The 23,030-nt window shown below is 37.5% G+C and overlaps 1 protein-coding gene across 10 annotated transcripts in view; it reads right to left on the bottom strand.

Moving 5' to 3' along the window:
- The window catches only part of MYRIP (myosin VIIA and Rab interacting protein), a 468,404-nt gene that overhangs the window by 443,998 nt on the left and 1,376 nt on the right, over positions 1-23,030 (bottom strand). The window lies entirely within an intron of this gene.

Raw genomic sequence — 23,030 nt, 5'->3', positions numbered from 1 at the left:
TATATTTAATAAAATAATAGCTGAAAGCTTTGTAAGTTATTGGAAGACAGATAGATGTCAAGATCTAGGAATCTCAAAGAACCCCAAATAGACATACAAACAGGGCCTCTCCAAGGGAAGTTATAGTCAAACTATCAAAAGTCTAAGACAAAGAATTCTAAAAATAGCAAGAGAAAAGCATCAAGTAATATATAAGGGAATCCCCATGAGACTAAGAGCAGATTTTTCAACAGAAATTTTAAAGGCCAGGAGAGAATTAAATTATTTATTCAAAGCACTGAAAGAAAAAAAAAACCCTGCCAATCAAGAATATTATACTCAGTAAAGCTATCCTTCAGAATTGAAGGAGAAATAAAATCTTTCACAGACAAAAACACAGGGAACTGACCATCACTAGACAAGCCTTGCAAAAAATGCTCTAAGAATTCTCACATGGAGAAGTGAAAAGACAGTAACCACCATCATGAAAATATGAAATTACAAAACTCACTAGTAAAAGCAATGCACAAAAAAGAAAAAAAAGAAATCAATCCTCACTGCTATAGAAAACCAACCAATAACAAAAATAATAACAGAGGAAGTAAAGAATAAAAAATATACAAAACAATCAAGAAAAAAATGAATACAATGATAGGAGTAAGTTCTCGCCTATTTAATAATTTGAATGTAAACAGATTAAATTCCTCAATTAAAAGATATAGATTGGCTGAATGGATTAACAAAATAAGACCTGGCCTGATGTGGTGGCTCATGCCTATAATCTGAGCATCTAGGGAGGCCAAGATGGGAGGATCACTTGAGCCTAAGAGTTTGAGACAACCTAGGGAACACAGTAAGATCCTATCTCTACAAAAAAAATTTTTTAAAAGCTAGGCATGGTGGCACATACCTATACTCTTAGCTAGTGAGGAGGTTGAGGTGGGAGGATTGCTTAAGTTCAAGAGTTTGAGGCTAGAGTGAGCTATGATTATGCCATTGCACTCCAGCCTGGGCAGCAGGGCCAGCAGACCTTGTCTCTAAAAACATTTAAAAAATTAAAAATTGAACAACAGCAGAAGATGGCTATGTAGGAACAGCTCAGGATTGCAGCTCCCAGTGAAAGCGCAGATGGTGAGTGGATGCCGCATTTCCAGACAGATCTTTACTGCCCACAGACGAGGAGATTCCCAGGCAGAGGAGCCCCATGGGTGGCCAGCACAGCTGTTTCGGTCAGCACGACTGTTTTGCCAGCGCCCCAGTGTGGCAGCTCTCCGTACAAAATACACTGGTCTGGTTGCCCTTTTAAGCTGGCAATTGGAGCTCCGGGAAGGCAGATTAGCCCATTCATCTGATTAAACAAGACTGAAACAGAGAGCCAGGACAGAAGATTCCCGGGCAAAAAAACACCACGAACCTCAGTGCCGTTGTTTCAGCCGGCACAGTGGGTCACCGCACGGGAAACCACACAGATCCCAGCGCCCTTTCAGCAGGTGACTAAAACACTTGGGAGAGAGTCAACCATTCAACTTAAAAAATAAAAAATAAAAAGGGCTCTGAGGCAGAAAGCCAGGTGATCAGGCTCGGCGGGTCCCACCCCCACAAAAACAAACAAACAAACAAAAACAGCAATTGGAAATGCTCTGGGTTGAGAGTTTCACGGCAAGCACAGCTGAACCCGGGACAGTCCAGCTTGGTGGGGGTGGGGCGTCCGCCATTACCGAGGCACTCCACCCCTACAAAGGTAGTCTGCCATTGCTGAGGCAGCCTGCTGTTGCCGAGGCAACCCACCATAACAGACAGAGTCTGCCATTAAGGAGGCGGGCCACCAGAGCTGAGGCAGTTCTAACCACACCCATATAAACAGGACTACAGGGAGGTTCACACGGCAGCAGGGCAGAGCCCACAGCAGCTCAGCAAAACCTCTGCAGGCAGACAGTGACTAGGCTGCCTCTTTGCTGGGCAGGGCAGCCCTGAAAAAAAATGCAGCAGCACAAGGGAAACTCATAAATAAAGCCCTAACTCCCTGGGACAGAGCACCTGGGGAAAAAAAAGGAAGTTTATGAGTTCTGCTGCAGCAGACTTAAACGTGCCTGCCTATCAGCTCTGAGTGAACAACAGAGCTCACAGCTCAACACTTAAGCTATGAAGGACAGACTGTCACCTCAAGCAGCTTCCTGACCCCTGAATATCCAAAGAGTCACTTCATAAAGGACTCATCAGACTGACATTTGGCAGCCATCATTCTGGGACAAAGATAGCAGAAGAAGAAACTGGTAGCAACCCTTACTGTTCTGCAGCTGCTGCAGGTGATGCAGGGCCTGCAGTAGACCTCAGCAGTCCTACAGCAAAGGGGCCAGACTGTTAGAAGGAAACAGAAATAACTTCATTATCAACAATCTGGACGTCCATGCAGAGACCCAATCTGAAAATCAGCAACTACAAAGATGACACGTGGATAAATCCACAAAGATGGGAAGAAACCAGTGCAAAAAGAAGAAAAACACCTGAAACTAGAACACCTCTCCTCCTACAAGGAATTGCAACTCCTCACCAGCAATGGAACAAAGCTGGATAGATAATGAGAGTGATGAAATGACAGAATTGGACTTCAGAAAGTGGGTAATGAGAAACTTCTGTGAGCTAAAAGAACATGTTCTAACTCAATCCAAAGAAACTAAGAACCTTCAAAAAAGATTTGACAAAATGGTAACAAGAATGGACAACTTAGAGAGGAATATGAGTGAATTGATGGAGCTGAAAAACACAACAGGAGAACTTCACGAAGCATATACAAGTATCAACAGTCGAATAGACCAAGCAGAAGAAAGGATATCAGAGGTCAAAAATCAACTCAATGAAATAAAACAAGGAGGCAAGATTACAGTAAAAAGTGCAAAAAGGAATGAACAAAATCTCCAAGAAATGTAGGACTATGTGAAGAGACCTAATCTAGGATTGATAGGTGTACCTGAATCTGATGGAGAGAATGAATCCCAGCTAAAAAATACTCTTCAGGATATTATCCAGAAAAACTTCCCCAACCTAGCAAGGCAGGCCAATATTCAAGTCCAGGAAATACAGAGAACACCACAAAGCTATTCTGCAAGAAGAGTAACCCAGAGGCACATAATCGTCAGATTCACCAGGGTTGAAATGAAGGAGAAAATGTTAAGGGCAGCCAGAGAGAAAGGTCGGATCACCCACAAAGAGAAGCCCATCAGATTCAGAGCATATCTCTCGGCAGAAACCCTACAAGCCAGAAGAGAGTGGGGGCCAATATTCAACATCCTCAAAGAAAAGAACTTCCAACCCAGAATTTCATATCCAGCCAAGCTAAGCATCATAAGTGAAGGAAAAATAAAATCCTTTGCAAACAAGCAAGTACTCAGAGATTTTGTCACCACCAGGCCTGCTTTACAAGAGCTCCTGAAAGAGGCACTACAAATAGAAATGAACAACCAGTACCAGCCATTACAAAAACATACCAAATGGTAAAGAGCATCAACAAAATGAAGAATCTGCATCACCTAAAGGGCAAAACAGGCAGCTAGAATCAAAATGGCAGTATCAAATTCACACATAACAATATTAACCCTAAATGTAAATGGACTAAATGCACCAATCAAAAGACACAGACTGGCAAAGTGGATAAAAAGCCAACACCCATCTGTGTGCTGCATACAGGAAACCCATCTCACATGCAAGGATACACAAAGGCTCAAAATAAAGGGATGGAGGAAGATTTACCAAGCAAATGGAGAGCAAAAAAAAAAAAGCAGGAGTTGCAATTCTCGTCTCTGATAAAGTAGACTTAAAGCAACAAAGATCAAAAGAGACAAAAAAGGTCATCAAATAATGGTAAAAGGATCAATACAACAAGAAGAGGTAATGATCCTAAATATATATGCACCCAATACAGGAGCACCCAGATACATAAGGCAAGTTCTTAAGGACTTAGAAAGAGACTTAGACTCCCACACAATAATAGTGGGAGACTTTAGCACTCCATTGTCAATATTAGATCAACTAGACAGAAAATTAACAAGGATATCCAGAACTTGAACTCAGACCTGAAACAAGCAAACCTGATAGACATTTACAGAACTCTCCACCCCAAATCCACAGAATATACATTCTTCTCAGCACCACATCACACCTACTCTAAAATTGACAACATAATTGGAAGTAAATCACTCCTCAGCAAATGGAAAAAACGAAAATCATAACGGACAGTCTTTCAGACCACAGTGCAATCAAGTTAGATCTCAGAATTCAGAAACTAACTCAAAACCGCACAGCTTCATAGAAACTGAACAACTGGCTCTTGAATGTTCACTGGATAAACAATGAAATGAAGGCAGAAATAAAGAAGTTCTTCGAAACCAACAAGAACGAACACACATCATACCAAAATCTCTGGGACACATTTAAAGCAGTCTCTAGAGGAAAATATATAGCAATAAATGCCCATATGAGAAGAAAGGAGAGATCCAAAATTGACACCCTATCATCAAAACTCAAAGAGCTAGAGGAGCAAGATAAAAAAAACTCAAAACCTAGCAGAAAACAAGAAATAACTAAGATCAGAGCAGAACTGAAGGAGATAAAGACATGAAAAACCTTTCAAAAAATCAATAAATCCAGGAGCTGGTTTTTCGAAAAGATCAACAAAATAGACAGACCACTAGCCAGATTAATAAAAAAGAAAAGAGAGAATAACCAAATAGATGCAATAAAAAACAATAAAGGGGAAATCACCACGGATTCCACAGAAATTCAAACCATCCTCAGAGAATATTACAAACAACTCTATGCACATAAACTAGTAAACCTGAAAGAAATGGATAAATTCCTGGACACTTGCCTCCTCCCAAGCCTAAACCAGGAAGAAGTTGAAACCATGAATAGACCAATAACAAGATCTGAAGTTGAGGCAGCAATTAAGAGCCTACCACACAAAAAAAAGCCCAGGTCCAGATGGGTTCACAGCTGAATTCTACCAGACACACAAAGAGGAACCATTACCATTCCTTCTAAAATTATTCCAAATAATCCAAAAAGAGGGAATCCGTCCCAAATCATTTTATGAGACCAACATCATCCTGATACCAAAACCCACCAGAGACTCAACAAGAAAAGAAAAATTCAGGCCAATATCCATGATGAACATAGATGCAACAATCTTCAATAAAATACTGGCAAGCCAATTGCAACAGCACATCAGAAAGCTTATATCCACCATGATCAAGTAGGATTCATCCCGGGGATGCATGGCTGGTTCAACATATGCAAGTCTATAAATGTAATTCACCACATAAACAGAACCAAAGACAAAAACCACATGATTATCTCAATTGATGCAGAGAAGGCCTTTGACAAAACTCAACAGCCCTTTATGCTAACAACCTTCAAAAAACTAGGAATTGATGGAACGTATCTCAAAATAATAAAAGCTATTTATGACAAACCAACAGCCAATATCATACTGAATGGGCAAAAACTGGAAGCATTCCCTTTGAAATCAAGTATAGACAAGGATGCCCTCTCTCACCACTCTTATTCAGCATAGTACTGGAAGTTCTAGCCAGAGCAATCAGGCAAGAAAAAGAAATAAAGGGTATTCAAATAGGAAAGAAGGAAGCCAAATTGTCTTTATTTGCAGATGACACGATAGTATACCTAAAAGACCCCATTGTCTCAGCCCAAAATCTCCTGAAACTGATAAGCAACTTCAGCAAAGTCTCAGGATATAAAATCAATGTGCAAAAATCACAAGCATTCCTATACACCAATAACAGACTTAAAGAGAGTCAAATCAAGAACAAACTGCCATTCACAATTGCTACAAAGAGAATAAAATACCTAGAAATACAACTAACAAGGAACGTAAAGGACCTCTTCAAGGAGTACTACAAACCACTTCTCAATGAAATAAGAGAGGACACAAACAGATGGAGAAACATTCCATGTTCATGGTTAGGAAGAATCAATATCATGAAAATGGCCATACGGCCCAAAGTAATTTACAGATTCAACGATATCCACATCAAGCTACCAATGACCTTCTTCACAGAACTGGAAAAAACCACCTTAAACTTCATATGGAACCAAAAGAGAGCCCACATAACCAAGTCAATTCTAAGCAAAAAGAACACAGTGGGAGGCATCACACTACTGGACTTCAAACTATACTACAAGGCTACAGTAATCAAAACAGCATGGTACTGGTACCAAAACAGATATATAGACCAATGGAACAGAACAGAGGCCTCGGAGGCAACACAACATATCTACAAGCATACAATCTTTGATAAACCTGACAAAAACAAGCAATGGGAAAAGGATTTCCTGTTTAATAAATGTTGTTGGGAAAACTAGCTAGCTATGTGCAGATAGCAGAAACTCGACCCCTTCCTGACACATTACACTAAAATTAACTCCAGATGGAATAAAGACTTAAACATAAGACCTAACACCATAAAAACCCTAGAAGAAAATCTAGGCAAAACCATTCAGGACATAGGAGTAGGCAAGGACTTCATGACCAAAACACCAAAAGCATTGGCAACAAAAGCCAAATTAGACAAATGGGACCTAATCAAACTCCACAGCTTCTGCAAAGCAAAAGAAACAGTCTTTAGAGTGAATTGGCAACCAACAGAATGGAAAAAATTTTTTGCAGTTTACCCATCTGACAAAGGGCTGATATCCAGAATTTACAAAGAACTCAAACAGATTTACAAGAAAAAAACAAGCCCATTCAAAAATGGGCAAAGGATATGAACAGACACTTTACAAAAGAAGATATACATGAGGCCAGCAAACATATGAAAAAATGCTCATCATCACTGGTCATTAGAGAAATGCAAACCAAAACTATATTGAGATACCATCTCACACCAGTTAGAAGGGCGATCATTAAAAAATCTGGAGACAACAGACGTTGGAGAGGATGTGGAGAAATAGGAACACTTTAACACTGCTGGTGGGAGTGTAAATTAGTTCAACCATTGTGGAATACAGTGTGGCGATTCCTCAAGGACCTAGACATAGAAATTCCATTTGGCCCAGCAATCCCATTACTGGGTATATATCCAAAGGATTATAAATCGTTCTACTATAAGGACACATGCACATGAATGTTCATTGCAGCACTGTTTACAATAGCAAAGACCTGGAACCAACCCAAATGCCCACTGATGATAAACTGGACAGGGAAAATGTGACACATATACACAATGGAGTATTATGCAGCCATCAAAAATGATGAGTTCATGTCCTTTGTAGGGACATGGATGAACCTGGAGAACATCATTCTCAGCAAACTGACACAAGAACAGAAAATGAAATACCGCATGTTCTCACTCATAGGCAGGTGTTGAACAGTGAGAACACATGGACACAGGGAGGGGAGTACTACACACAGGGGTCAGCTGGGGGGAATAAGGGAGGGACAGCTGGGGGGAATAAGGTGGCGAGTTGGGGAGAGATAGCATGGGGAGAAATGCCAGATATAGGTGAAGGGGAGGAGGGCAGTAAATCACACTGCAATGTGAATACCTATGCAACTATCTTGCATGTTCTTCGTATGTGCCCCAAAACCTAAAATGCAATAAAAAAAGAAAAGAAAACTAAAAATTAAAATACAAAACCCTACTATATGCTGTCTACAATAAACTTGCCTTACCTGTAAAGACACCAATAGACTGAAAGTGAAGGAGTGAAAAACGATATCCCTTTTGGGAATGGAAACCAAAAGAGAACTGGAGTAGCTTTATGTCTATGTATTGCCTGATATAATATCAGTAACATAGACTTTAACCAAAAACTATAGAAAGAGAAAAAGAAGAACATTATATAATAATAAAGGGACCAATCAATTTAACAAGCTAATATAATTGCAAATATATATGCACCCAATTCTGGAGCATCCAAATATATAAAGAAAATATTATTAGATCAAAAGGGAAAAATAAACCTCAATAGAGTAATCACTGAGGATGTCAGCTCCCCACTCTCAGCATTGGACAGATCATTTAAACAGAATATCAACAAAGATTTAAACTGCACCCCAGACCAAATGGACCTAATAAATATGTATTCACCCAGCAGCCACAGAATACATGTTCTTTTCATCAGTGCATGTAACACTCTTGAGGGCTGACCACATGTTAGTACACAAAAAAAGTCTCAAAAAAATTTTAAAAACCTAAATCATATTAAATACATTATGTGAGCATAATGGAATAAAACAGGAAATTAATAATAAGAATATTCAAAACTATGTAAATATATAGAAATTAAACAACATATCCCTAAACAATCAATGGGTAAAGAAAGAAACTAAGAAGAAAATTTAAAAATTATTTGAGACAAATGAAAACAGAAACACAACATATCAAAACCTATGTGATACAGCAAATGCAGTACTAAGACTCGAGTTTATAGCAATAAATGCTCATGTCAATAGACAGATTTCAAATAAATAACCTAATAATGTATCACAAAAAACTAAAAGAGCAAGAACAAACCAAACTCAAAATTAGTAGAAAGAAAATAATAATAAAGATCAGAGCAGAAATAAGCAAAACTGAGACTAAAAAAATACAATAGACCAACAAAATATTGTTTTTTAGAAAGCATAAACAAAATTGACAAACCATCAGCTAGACTAAGAAAAAAAGAGAGACGACCTAAATAAATAAAATCAGAAACGAAAAAGAGGTCATAATGGATATAATGCAAAGGCCCATCAGAGACTATTATAAACAACTATACACCAGTAAAAATTCCTGGACACATATAACCTACCAAGATTGAATCAAGAAAAAATAGACAACCTGATCAGACCAATAAAAAGTAATCATATTGAATCAGTAGTAAAAAGCCTCCCAAAAAAGAAAATCCCAGGATCAGATGGTTTCACCACTAAATTCTACCAAACTGTTAAAGGATAATTAATACCAACTATTCTCAAACTATAAAGGAAGTGAAGCATAAGGAATTCTTTCTAGCTCAATTGCCAGGCCATGATAGCCCTGATATCAAAACCAGATCAGAAAAACAACAACAACAAAAATATACAGGCCAATATCTCTGAAAAATATAGATGCAAAAATCCTTAACAAACAAAAAACCCAAGTGGGATTTATCTCAAGGATGCAGCAATGGTTCAACATATGCAAATTAATAAATGCAAAATATCACATTAACAGAATGAAGGACAAAAACCAGAACATATGATCATCTGAATGAATGCAGAGAAAAAAATTAATAAAATCCAAGAGCCCTTCATGGTAAAAACCCTCAATAAATTAGGTATAAAAGGAAAGTACCTGAACCAAATAAAGCCATATATGAATAGCCCACAGCTAACATCATACTGAATGGGAAAAAGCCAAACGCTTTTTTTCAAACAACTAGTGCAAGATGAGGATGTCCACTATCACCACTTTTATTCAACATAGTACTTGAAGTACTAGTAAGAGCAATTAGACAAGAGAAAGAAAAAACGGGCATCCAAACAGAAAAGAACTAAGTCAAATTGTCTCTGCAGATGACATCATCTTATATAGAGAAAAATCAAAATCCTCTACCAAAAAGCTCTTAGAACTGATAAACAAATTCAACAAAGTTGCAGGATACAAAATTGACATGCAAGAGTCAGTAGCACTGGCTAGGCACAGTGGCTCATGCCTGTGATCCTAGCACCTTAGAAGGCAAGGTGGAAGGATCACTTGAGGCCAGGAGTTTGAGACTAGCCTGGGCCACATAGTTGAAACTTGTCTCTATAAAATTTTTTTTTTAAATTAGCCAGATGTGGTGGCATATGCCTATAGTCCCAACTACTTGGCATGCTGAGGCAAGAGGACTGCTTAAACCCAGGAGTTTGAGGCTGCAGTGAGCTATGATCATGCCGCTGCAGTGAGCTATGATCATTCCACTGCACTCTATCCCGAGCAACAGAGTGAGACACTGTCTCTTAAAAAGAAAAAAAAAAAGGTGAACAGGATTAGTAGGATTAATATGCACAAACAACAAACTAGCTGAAAAAGAAATCAAGGAGGTAACCCCATTTACAATGGCTACAAAAAATAAAACAAAATACCTAGTTCTTAGAAATAAATGTAACCAAGGAGGTGAAGGACCTCTACAAAGTAAACTAAAAAACACTGATAAAAAGAAATTGAAGAGAACACACATGGAAAAATATCACATACTCAAGGGTAAAAAAAATTAATATCATTAAAATGGCCATACTACCCAAAGCAACCTACAGATTCAATAAAATAATCCCTATCAAAATACCAATGACATTCTTCACAAAAATAGAAAACAAAATCCAAAACTATAATATAACCACAAAAGACTCCAAGTAGCCAAAGCAATCCAGAGCAAAAAGAATAAAGCTGAAGGCATCACACTACTAGACTTAAAAATATACTGCAAAGCTATAATAACCAAAACAGCATAATAGTGCCAGTAAAAAACAATAAACAAGTAGAATACACTAAGGAACCCAGAAATTAATCCACATATCTGCAACCAACTGATTTTTGACAAAGGCACCAAGAGCATTCACCAAGGAAAGGATAATCTCTTCAATTATGGTGCTGAAAAAATGTTGTCCATATGCAGAAGAATGAAAGTATACCTCCACTTCTCACCTTAAACAAAATTCAATGCAAAATGGATTAAAGATCTAAATGTAAGACACAAAACTATGAAACCACTAGAGAAAAACATAGGGGAAATACTTCAGGACACTGATCTGGAAAAATTTTATAAATAAAACTTTAAAAGCATAGGAAACAAAAGCAAAAATAAACAGAGGGATTATATCAAGCTAAAAAGCTTCTCCAAAGAAAAGGAAACAAAAAATAATAGAGTGAAAAGACAACCTACAGAATGGGGAAAAAAATACTTGCAAACTGTTTCTCTTACAGGGAATTAGCATCCAGAACACAAAATGAAGTCAAACATCCAACAGAAAAAAAATATTCCATTAAAAAGAAGGCAAATAATAAGTAGACATTTCTCAACAGCAGACATATAAATGTCCAACAAATGTATTTATAATGCTCAGCATCACTAATCATCAGGAAGATGCAAATCAAAACCACAGTGAGGCTTCATCTTACCCCAGTTAGGATGGCTATTATCAAAAAGACAAAAAATGACAAATGCTGGCAAGGATGTAGAGGAAAGAAAACACTAACATACTGTTCATTGGAGTGTAAAATAGGACAGCCGCTATGGAGAACAGCATGAAAGTTCCTCAAAAAGCTACAAGTAGAACTACCATATCATCCAGCAATCCCGTCACTAGGCATTTATTTGAAACAAAAAAAAAAAAATCAGTATATTGAAATGACATCTGGCCAGGTGCGGCAGCTCACACCTGTAATCCCAACACTTTGGGGGGCAGAAGCAGGCAGATCACTTGAGGTCAAGAGACCAGCCTGGCCAACATGGCAAAACCCCATCTCTACTAAAAACACAAAAATTTGCAGGCATGATGGCGGGTGCCTGTAATCCCAGCTACTCGGGAGGCTGAGGCAGGAGAATCACTTGAACCTGGGAGGAGGAGGCTGCAGTGAGCTGAGATTGTGCCATTGCACTACAGCCTGGGTGACAGAGACTCTGTCTAAAAAAAGAAGAAAAAAAAGGGAAGAGAGAAAGAGAAGAAAGAAAAGAGAGAGAGAGAGAGACATCTGCACTCCCATGTTTATTGCAGCACTATTCACAATACCCAAGACATAGAATCAACCCAGGTGTCCAACATCCAATTAATGGATAAAAAAATGTGGTGTATATATACACACCATGAAATACTACTATTCGGCCATTAAAAAAAAGAACCAAATCCTGTCATTTGTGGAAACATGAATGGAACTGAAGAACATTATGTTAGGTGAAATAAGCCAGGAACAGAAAGTTAAACACTGCATGTTCTTACTCCTCTGTGGAAGCTAAAACAAGATGACCTCATACAAATGAAAGTAGAACAGAGGATACTAGAGGCTCAGAAGAGTAGGGAAAGGGAAAAATTTGTTAAGGATACAAAATTACAGCTACAGAGGAGAAACACATTCTAGTGTTCTATAGCATTACAGGATGGATATAATTAATAATAATACACTATAAAGCAGAGGTGTCCAATCTTTTTGGCTTCCTGGGACCACACTGGAAGAATAACTGTCTTGGGCCACACATAAAATACACTAACATTAATAAGAGCTGATGAGCTAAAAAAAAAAAAAAAAGAAGAAGAAGAAGAAAAAGAAAAAGAAAAAAATTGTAAAACAATATCATAATGTTTTAAGAAAGTTTTCAAATTTGTATTGGGCCACGTTCAAAGCCATTCTGGGCTGCAGACAAGCTTGTTACAGAGTTTCAAATAGCTAGAAGTATGACACTGAATGTTCTTAACAAAAAGAAATGATAAATGTTTGAAGCGATGGACATGCTAATTACCCTGACTGCTCACTATACACTGTATATATTGAAATGTCACTACCTATCATAAACATGTATAATTATTATATGTCAAGTTAAAGGTAAAATATAATATACTATAGTTTTATTAAACATGGACTTAAAAACAAAAGGCATTACTAGAGACTAAGAGGGTTTCTCAGAATGGCATACACTTAAATTAAACTAAAATGCACCTTCAAAATATACAAAACAAAACTGAAAGCACAAGATGAAATTAATAAATTTGCCTTAATATACTTCTCCTTCAACAATTGAATAACCAAACTTCAAAAAAAATCAGTAAAAAATAAAATATTTGAATAGCATAATTAACTAACCTAAGCTAATAAACAGATATAAATCTCTGCAACCAATAACTTTCTTTTCAAGAAGTTATGGAACATTTGTGAATGACTATGTACCAGGCCACAAAACAAGCGCAACAAATTTCAAAGAACTGGAATAATGTAGACCATGTTCTGTGGTCACCATGAATTAAAATAGAAAAAAAAATGTTAAAGTTCTAGGAAAAAACATATAAATAAGTCATAAGTCAAAGAATAAATTATAATAAAAAATATGAACAACAAAAACACTATATATCAAAACTTGTGGGAAAAAAAAACACTGCTAAAGCAACACCTAAAGAAAAATTTATATTCCTAAATGCACATAAAGGAAAGAAGCAAAACTGTAAGTTAAGGAATTAATCATGTAAATTTAAGAGATTAGAAAAAAAACCAAGAAGTAGTAGGAAAGAAATCATAATAAAGATGAGAAGAGAGATTAATAAATAGAAATAATGATAGGATAGAGATAACAAAGCTAAAAGTTAGTCCTTTGGAATTCTGAAAAGAACCAGTAAAAACTCTACTGAGACTAAGAGGCAAAGAAGGCACTAAGTCAGGGCAGGCTGGTGGAGGGGCTGGAGGTGGACAGTGGTGGACAGCAGGAAGTGTTCACTGCCTCTGCGGGCTTCCTTATCCCACTATCAGCAAGGGACTTGGGTGTTGCACTCCAATAAGAAACCTCACCTTCAAGTGCTCTTTCAGAACATACAGAGCACATCCCTCTGCCTTCTTCCATGTACCTCCCATCATACATTCCATGATCCCACTTCTTCTGGCAACGTTTCCACATTTTTAGGAAACAATTTTAACCATCTTTCATATTTTCCAAAAATGGTTTGTATTCTGTTTTTCATTCTCTTTGTTGCTTTTGGATCGTTTATAAAGGAGAAGCAGGAAATGTCAGCATTGCATCGCCATTTACCATCAGCAGCGTGAGGGAAGAGGAACCCAAACAGGAAGTGAATGGTGGTAGGGATAGTGGGAAGAACACCTGTGGGAGGTACCTGGAACCTCCAGAAGGAAGTATTCAGACCTGGAAGCATGAAGGAGCCTCTAGAGGTTCTCAGCAACATTCCAGCACCAGACTGCAAGATCTGCAGTTCTGGGAGAGGCACTTGACATCCACTGGACCACAGAACTGAGAAATTGATTGCTGGGTTTCTAAAAGACTTTGAACAAAGATTAAAACTATTAAAACGGCATTTCTGATTTTTCTTATAATTAGCTGTAAAAGAAAGACACTAATCTCATATATAATACTATTTACATATCACTCTAGTAAATCAAAATCCCTAATGATTAATAAATTATTTTGCAGAAGAAGGAAAACAACGAATCCACATTTATATGACACAAACACAAAAGTAACACCTGCCGTATTTCTTGAGGCTAGAGCTACATTGATAAAGTGAAATGATGCTGGAGAGAGAGGTTTTCAAGAGGAAGTCAGGAAGAGGTTTTAGGAGCTGGAAGCACTGCTTACACAGATTGGGATCTCTTCAGGAAAAAAACAAACAAAAAATACAAAAAAAAAAAAAACACCCATCATGTAAAGAGACTTGAGTATTTTTCTTTTCCCCAAAGATTTCATCAGAACCCTTGCCAGCCTAGAAAATGATCCGACACACTTGAGATAGTTACATTTCACACCAAAAAGAGGGAACCATATCACAGGATATTGTTATCTGAGCCACCAGGATTCAGTGTCAAGATTATTTGAGGCCTTTGGGAAATGGCCACGTTAGATTCCAAGGTCACAGGCACCTCTGTTTTCCAGGCACTCACCCTTCCTGGAGCACGCACGTCTTGCATTCTCTTACCCAGTGTCAGCTCAGTAAGATTAAACTGTCAGCCTACGGCATGGATTTGTGTATCTCAGCTGCAGATCACACATCTGTCTCATCAGTGGTATCACATTGTAAATCATAGCCACAAAACGGAATTCCACACAGTATTTTTCTTGTCCCAGCTGATGACATATAAATATATACAGAAAAATTAACTCATAATTATCTAGGGAAGGTAATGGTTGAATAAAAAAACCAAAAACAATTTCTCAAAGCCTTTAGGCACACAGTTTCATAAAGTTCTTTTTACTTTCCCTACGGAAATGCATAATTCATCCTCAGTGTAAGTTGGAAGTGGGTGAGGTTTCTTTTAGTAAATCACCCAGCCCATCCCCAACCAAGTCCACCTCTCAGCCATTTCCTCATTAACCCTCTGGTGTTGTCACGCTGGCTGTTCTGATCTTCCTGTCACTAGCAATTGATCACGTAAGTTCATTCAAATTAGGGTGTTAATGTCACAGGTGTTACGGTGTTAATGTTACTTTCTAGTTACCCCAACCAAAGTCTTCCAAATTTTAACAGAAGAGAAGATAAAAAGGAACAATACACCCTAGGATGGGTGAGACAGGGGCTGAGCTGGGCAGTGCTTTCCTGGTTCTCCCCAATAAGTGCTTACTTTCTCTTGCAGTCTGTCCTCATTAAAGGCAGTACTAAATAGCTGACCATTTAAACTCTTATCAATTCTCCCCTGCTAGGTTTTTTGGGTTAGTTGTTTGTTTTGAGACAGAGTTTCACTCCTGTTGCTCGGGCTGGAGTGCAATGGCATAATCTTGGCTCACTGCAACCTCCGCCTCCTGGGTTCAAGTGATTCTCCTGCCTCAGACTCCCAAGTAGCTGGGATTACAGGCATTTGCCACCACATCCAGCTAATTTTTTGCATTTAGTAGAGACGGGGTTTCACCCTGTTGGTCAGGCTGGTCTGGAAGCCCTGACCTCAGGTGATCCACCCACCTCAGCCTCCCAAAGCACTGGGATTACAGGCATGAGCCACCGCTCCCAGCTGGTAAATATTTATATGAGGTTTGTGACATATTTATATACAATCATTTATATGACGCAATGTTCAAAATGAATAGGTCAAAAACTTCTGAGCTTTCTAATTGAACTTTGGGATATTTATATGTACACAAAACTATGTACCTATATATTTCTCCTTTAACATCTTAGTTCTTCCTTCCGAGGTATTATTTATTCCATGTGACAGATAATATACATCTGCATTGCTATAGAAATTTAAATTAGTACTGCCACTTTGGGGAGTAATTTGGCATCAAATGGTCAAATTCAAAGTTTACATAAAATATGACCCTACAATTCCCCTTCTAGGCATGTATCTTTAAGAGTTTTTGTATATGTACATAAATACATTTCAAGGATATTTACTGAATGCATCTGTGTAAAAGCCAAAAAAAAAAATACAGAAATAATCAAAAGTGTATCATGGAAAAAAACATATTAATGAAACACGTTATTTCATATGATAGAATGGTATTTAGTAGTTAAAAATATGAACATGATCTGGGTAAAACAACTTAACAATTCTTTCAAAAACACCAAGAAATAAATGCAAGTTACAGAATCCACAGGAAATAAAAAACAATTTCCATGGATAACTCTATAGTGAAGTTGGCCATGAAGAGCCAGTAAATATGCAAGTATATTCTGCCTCACCAGTCAAGAAAGTGAAATAAAAAGCAAGATTCTGGGGTTCTTCTTTTTGCCGAAGAAACTAGCGTGGTTATTGAATAATCATATCAAAATAGCAAGGGCAAGGCATAGGAATCTGGCATACTCATACACTACTAGCGGCAAGATAAATTTATAAACTTTTCTGGAGGGCTACTTGAAACTATATATCAAAAGCTTAAAGTAAACTTTGACAAAATACTCCATCTCAAGAAAATAATGTCTACAAAGTTGAAGTTCAACAGTAAAAAGTCTAAAGTGCCTAATGTCTTAAAAGAATGCTTTCATTAAACAAATTATGATACATAGTTTAAACAGATTATTAGGTGGATGAAAATAATGACAGAAGAATAATTAATTACTGGCATTAAAGTTGCTCATATGTTGTTAAGTTTCTTAAAGTGTCACTTTATTTTTGTTTAAAAGATACTATTCATATTGTCCTTATTATTCAAGGATATTTGTTACCAGAGAAAAGTCAGCTAAAGTGAATCCACTTGAAGTACCACAGTAAATAGTGGGAAACAAAAAGTTTTGATTAGCATTATATTTTAAGGGAAGAAAACAAGAAGATACATTTTATTTAATGTTTTACCAAATTTTGATATACAACTTTACACTATTTCTTAGAAACACACTATCCAATACAAGTGGCTACTGAACACTTGAAATGTGACTACTCCAGTTGAAATGTGTCATGGATATAAAATATATTCTAGATTCCAAAAATTTAGTATAGAAAAAAGAATGCCAAATATTCCATTGATAATTTTATACTGATTATATCTTGAAATGTATACAAAAGTATATTTGATATATGAAGTAAATTAAATATATCATTAAAATCAGTTTCATGATTTTTAAAAAACGTTTTAAATGTGTCAATCAGAAGATTTTAAACTACATGTATTCCTAGCATTATATTTCTGCTGGAAAATGCTACCTTAAAATAAATCATGTTTTTTCATATTTGGGGCATAAATTTCCCAGCAGACTTAAAGAATAGCACAAAACATCCTTCAATGAGCATTTGACGTTTCTGACAAGCTCCGAAAGTGTATCACTTTTGTGCAAAATTACTTGAGGATGGGCATCAAAAGGACCTCTATTTTGTTATTCAACTCATTCTCTTCTGGAGCATGCAGATATTGTTTCTCTTTTTCAGTCCTTACCAGATTTAAGGTTGTCAGCAATCCATGTGTTCAACAATGAGCACGTGTTTTCTGCAGATTGTCAACCCAGTTTCATCAATTTCAAGAAGTTCTCCATCTTTTGCAAGATTTGCAATTCTACTCTACAATGAATTTGCACTATCATGTCCAATAAAATCCTATATAACTGAGGAGCAATTGGCCCATAAAGAAAATGATGCTTTGGTAGCCAGACACTCGTTAGTGCTATATTAAGACATCAGAATGAGGACCTACATATAAGTGGACAGTTCATTAATGAATGTTTTCATGTGATGATATGAAGGTTGATATTATTGTGAAGGCTTAGCAACTTATGAGATTCAGAAAATCAATATTTTATAAAGTTTATATTTATGTATATAATATCAAATGACCTCTGGGAAAAATACACAAAAATTTCAAAAGCAACTGAGTGGTGGGAATATAGGTGATTTTTACCATCTTCTTTCTGTTTGCCTATATTCTTATAATTATTATGTTTTATATTAACACGTTTAATTGAATTTAATTTCAAATGCCAGGTAAAATCCCACATTCTCCAAGAACCATTCCATTCTGGGAGGCCTCCCCCTAGTGAAGCCTCTTCCTCAGGACTCCAAATCAATGCTTTTTGATAATTTATTACTAACTGCATTGTTTAATTATGATTAATACTTATGTGCCAGACACTGTTCAGAGTACTTCATATTTATTAGACCTTGTAAACTCTTCTGTCAGTCTGACCTTTCCTCAAGACACACTGATCCTCAAGTAAGAAAAGAAACAAAAATCCCTCTCTAAAAGGGGAACTTACTCTCAGAATACGGTGTTCGTATAATCTGAAAAAGCAAATTCAATATTAAAATATAATTTTATATTTGAATATATATATAATGTTCTCATAATATAAACTTTGGAAGAAAACAAAATGAACTGATATTATAGCTAATGATAGTTCAACTTTGTTAAAGAAGATATAAAAAAAATGATAAAAAATTAACAGGATCACGAGGTCAAGAGATCGAGACCATCCAGGTCAACAGGGTGAAACCCCGACTCTACTCAAAATACAAAAAATTAGCTGGGCATGGTGGCACGTGCCTGTAATCCCAGCTACTCGGGAGGCTGAATCAGAAGAATTGCCTGAACCCAGGAGGCGGAGGTTGCGGTGAGCCAAGATCGCGCTATTGCACTCCAGCCTGGGTAACAAAAGCGAAACTCCGTCTCAAAAAAAATTAACATAAGCACAATTGAAAAAAAAAAAAACACTATTAGAATACCAAAAGCATAAAATGTCTTCACATTATGGTAGATATGTTAAACCATATCTACCATAAACCTAAAGCAACCATCATACTCTTGGTGAATATTTAAAAGCATTATCAAATCAGATACCAGACTGGGAGGTCCGCTATCACCACTATTACTCTTTATCATGCCGGTGAGCCTAGGCAATGTAATATGCCAAGAAAAAATATATACAAAAACAATTTTAAAATGAAAGAAACAAAATAACCATCACTTGTAGTATCTATGGCTTTCTACAGAATATCCAGAGAATCTACAAACCAACAAAGAGGCTAAATAGAAAATTAGAATACAAAAACCAGCCCCCTTACTATATACTGGCGATGACCAATTTAAAAAATGTAGCTAAAGGAGAGACAATTCCATTCACAAGAGCAGTAAAACTTCTGAGAACTATGAAGGGATCCTAAGATGTGATATACATATGTAGGATGAAATACACCAGTAAAAAGGAATTAAGCAATAATACATTCTGCAACATAGATAACCTTGAAAACATTACACTAAGTGAAAGAAGCCAGACACAAAATGCCACCTACAGTATTATTGTATGAATCCATTTATATGAAATATCCAGAATGGGCAAATATATAGACTTAGATAGTAGTTTATCAAGGTTGCCTAGGGCTGGGTGTGTGTATAATTAATTAATATAATTAAATGAAATTATATTAGCTCAGGAATCACAAAAAGATGAACAGAGAGTCAAGAGACAGATCCCAGAATATAACAGAAATTAGCATATGTCAGAGATGGTGACAAAATAAATGAGAAAATAATAAACTACTCATTAAATGACAATGGAGTAAATGGTTTTCAATATGGAAAACAATTATACCTCCTGCCTCAACAACATAGATATATAAATTTCAAAGGAGTTCAAAGATCTAACTATGAAAAACAAAATTTTGCCAGTTTACAAAAAAGGCAATACACAGAAAACTTGAAACCAAACTATGTTTAAAAGATAATCTCTAAGGGAAATGCAAAGTCAAAGAGCAGTGAAATACATTTCATGTTTCTCAGATTAGCCAAAATTAAAACATCGGATTAATACCAGTCACAGCCAAAGATCTGGGAATAGAAGGAACTCCAACACAATGCAGTGGGAGGGCAATCTGCCAAACCTAGGAGAGCTAGAGTAACAGATGAATGCTGATTTAAGCATACATATCCTACCACCCAGTTATTCACCTTCTGGGGATATATGCCCAAGACACACTCTTGTACCTTTCTGCAAGATCTTGTAAAGGATATTCCTTGGAATATATTTTATATTAGCAAAAGGTAGAAAAATATTTTATCCGTCAGTAGATAAACTCTGGCATAGCAAAGGAATGGTAAGCTAAAACGAATCAACCAGATTTACAATGATTAACATATGTTATCAACACATGTCAAAAAGTGTTAGGTGAAAAAAAATCACAAAAATAGGTAAGACAGGTATTCATAACATGGTGTTTTAAACACACAATAAAACTACACACTCTAGTAAGCCCACTGAGTCCCAGCATTGCAGGTTGCATGGACTTGACCCCAAGTTCTCATCCTCCACTGTCCTTCTTGTTTATGATAGAATTTTCAATTTTCAGCAATTCCATACTTACACTTAAGTGGCTACATGTAAAATGCTAGAGTAGGTGCCAGGAGGACAAAAGGATTATATAGAAGACTCTCCTCCACCTCCTGGCCCCTGCAGAAGAGTACAACTCAGCTAGGGAAGTTGTCTCGGGGACTTGCATAGTGTGCAAACTCAGAGTGTGTAACTTTCAAGGTGCAGTTCCTTTATCTATAGAATGGGAATATCATCCTCCTCCTATTGTGAAGAATAAAATATAATTATCATGTCCAGCACATGGCAAATACTCAACACTCTTGGTGATTATGGGCATGGAAGCCACCAAATGAATAATCTTCTAAATAGCACCTCAGTCGTACTGAAAATAAAAACAAAAGGTGATGGGTGGGAGAAGGGCAACAGTTGGGTCCACTTAGCCTTCTCCATATCTGGATACAATGTTCCCACATTTCCTGAGTAACTTGGGTTCACTCTGTGGGATGTTGGGACATGTCTTCCAGCAACCAGAATGTGGCTACAGCCAGGCCTATGTATTTTTCCAGGTTCAGCATGGACAGGGCTTTGTGAAAAGAGATACCAGCCTTCGGAATGAGAACTCCTTCCCTCAAACCTCCAAAGACATTCTGGGGTAGGATATGGTGACCTAAGCTTGCTTCTCAGTTAACCCTTTTTAAAGTCACAAGGACACACCACCTTAACTCCATCTTGCTGAAGGAAAGGCAACTGTCTCCCCTCTAGCTCCCTCCAACAAGCACCTGCCCCCATTCCACAGGGCATCTTCATAAAGAGCTGGGATAGAGTTCTACCCATGGATTTAGCAGTAGGGGCCACACAAGGAATTTACCTGCCAGATATGGAAAACAGTAGTTGGAAGTCATGTTTGAAGATACTGAGTTGTTGGATTTTATTCCTGGGATTCCTTTCTGAGAGCGTGGGAAAAGATGGTAGGTATTTCAGTTCTCCAGCCAACCTGGCGCCACCATGTGGCAACACCACCAACAGTTCATAAATCAGTAAGCTTTGAAATTCTGTGACTTTCCATCAAATTTTCATCTTTGAGGAATTCAAAGTATTTCATTTTTATGCATCAAATGAGAATCCTTTCACTGTCCTTCATTCATATTTTAATATCACATAATTTCATATTTGTATTACTTGAATTCACTCTATGAAAAAGCTCTTACAGGAACAAACCAGCCTCCACTGACCAATGTCAGCCCTGTTACATCTGGGATGGGATTTGTTACACCACCACAGAACTAATGATCAGGGTGTGGTGGGACAACCACTCATTCTCAGCCCAGATTGTAAGGCCAAACTCCTCCTTCTATTTGTCTGTACTGGCTTAGGTATAACTACTCTTGGTTTGCATTTATTAAAAAGGAGATAGAAAATCATCAATAAGTTTCATTCTAGTTTAAGAACTAAAATGATAAAATAATAATAGTAATAAAAATTAAAATAACAGATAAAACTAAGCAGGATGATGAGTATCCTGGAGGATACTGCCTGTAGGAGTAATGGGAAGATTGGAAATATTCTGTCTTAATCAGGGCACTGCTTACACAGTGTGCTCAGTTTGTGAAACTGAGTGTATCCTTCAGAACTGCACTATTTTCTGGAATTATACTTCAATAGACTGTTAAATTCACTAAGGTCTGATCAGTCATCTCCCTTTAACTTGCCTTTGAGACAAGAGTCTGTGCATATACAATAATAACTTGGAAGTTAAAATCAGGGGGAAGCCTTGTTTTGTTTTCTATGGGATATTTTTTAGCCATCGGGAATCCCTCTGGGCAGGGAGGAAGTAGACAGGACAGAATCTATACTACTGCTAGTTTAAATGACTGAGCTGAGTATGGCCAACACTTCACTTTCTCAAAAGTGAAAAGACTCTGCAGCCAGACAACTCCCCCTTCTCCCACCATACACGCAGACAAATGAAACCCAGACAACACAGAGACTCGCTCCGCAAAGAGATACACACCATCTCTGCAGAGACACACCGTGACTCCTCAGAGACAACACACACACACACAGCCTCCCCCTACTCTCCAGGAACGGTCCCCACAGACACAGCTTCTGGCCCACAGAGACAGCTCGCAGATGGAAGTAGGGGTGGGTAACTACGAGAGATGCAGCCGCCCATGGCCAGGCAAAGGAACATGAGCAGGAAGATGGAAAGCAGTATCTATCTTCCAAGTCTTGGCAAACTAAGGTTTTGAGATCTGCAAATAGGGTCCCAGATGTTGCGGTAAACAATTTTAAATGGCTTCCATTTCCACCCACAGCCCCAGATGCTTTGAATCATCTTCCTCTGACTTTTTAATAAAACCCCAGTGCATTTTCACATTTATCATCTCCTCTGAACTCCAAGTTCCTTGGGGAAATTGGAACGCGGGGATGATTCCATTTTATAAACGAAAAAGTTCAGGTTCAAAGATGCTGGTCAGTCATCACAAAACTAGCTAAATGATCTCACCGCTGAGTTTCAGAGTTGGGGTGGGGGAGGCTGAGTCGAAGGGACAAGGACATAATGGCAAGAGAGGCTAGGGGACCCTCTCCCCAGCCCAGAGCTCTGAGAAGCCTCCCCAGCACCACAGGCAGCCCCACTGGAGCTGCCTCAGAG

This window comes from Callithrix jacchus, chromosome 17, assembly GCF_049354715.1.
Source record: "Callithrix jacchus isolate 240 chromosome 17, calJac240_pri, whole genome shotgun sequence".
NCBI lineage: Eukaryota > Metazoa > Chordata > Mammalia > Primates > Cebidae > Callithrix > Callithrix jacchus.
Note: the sequence above shows the minus strand (reverse complement) of the source record. Positions and strands in the feature narration are given on the sequence as shown.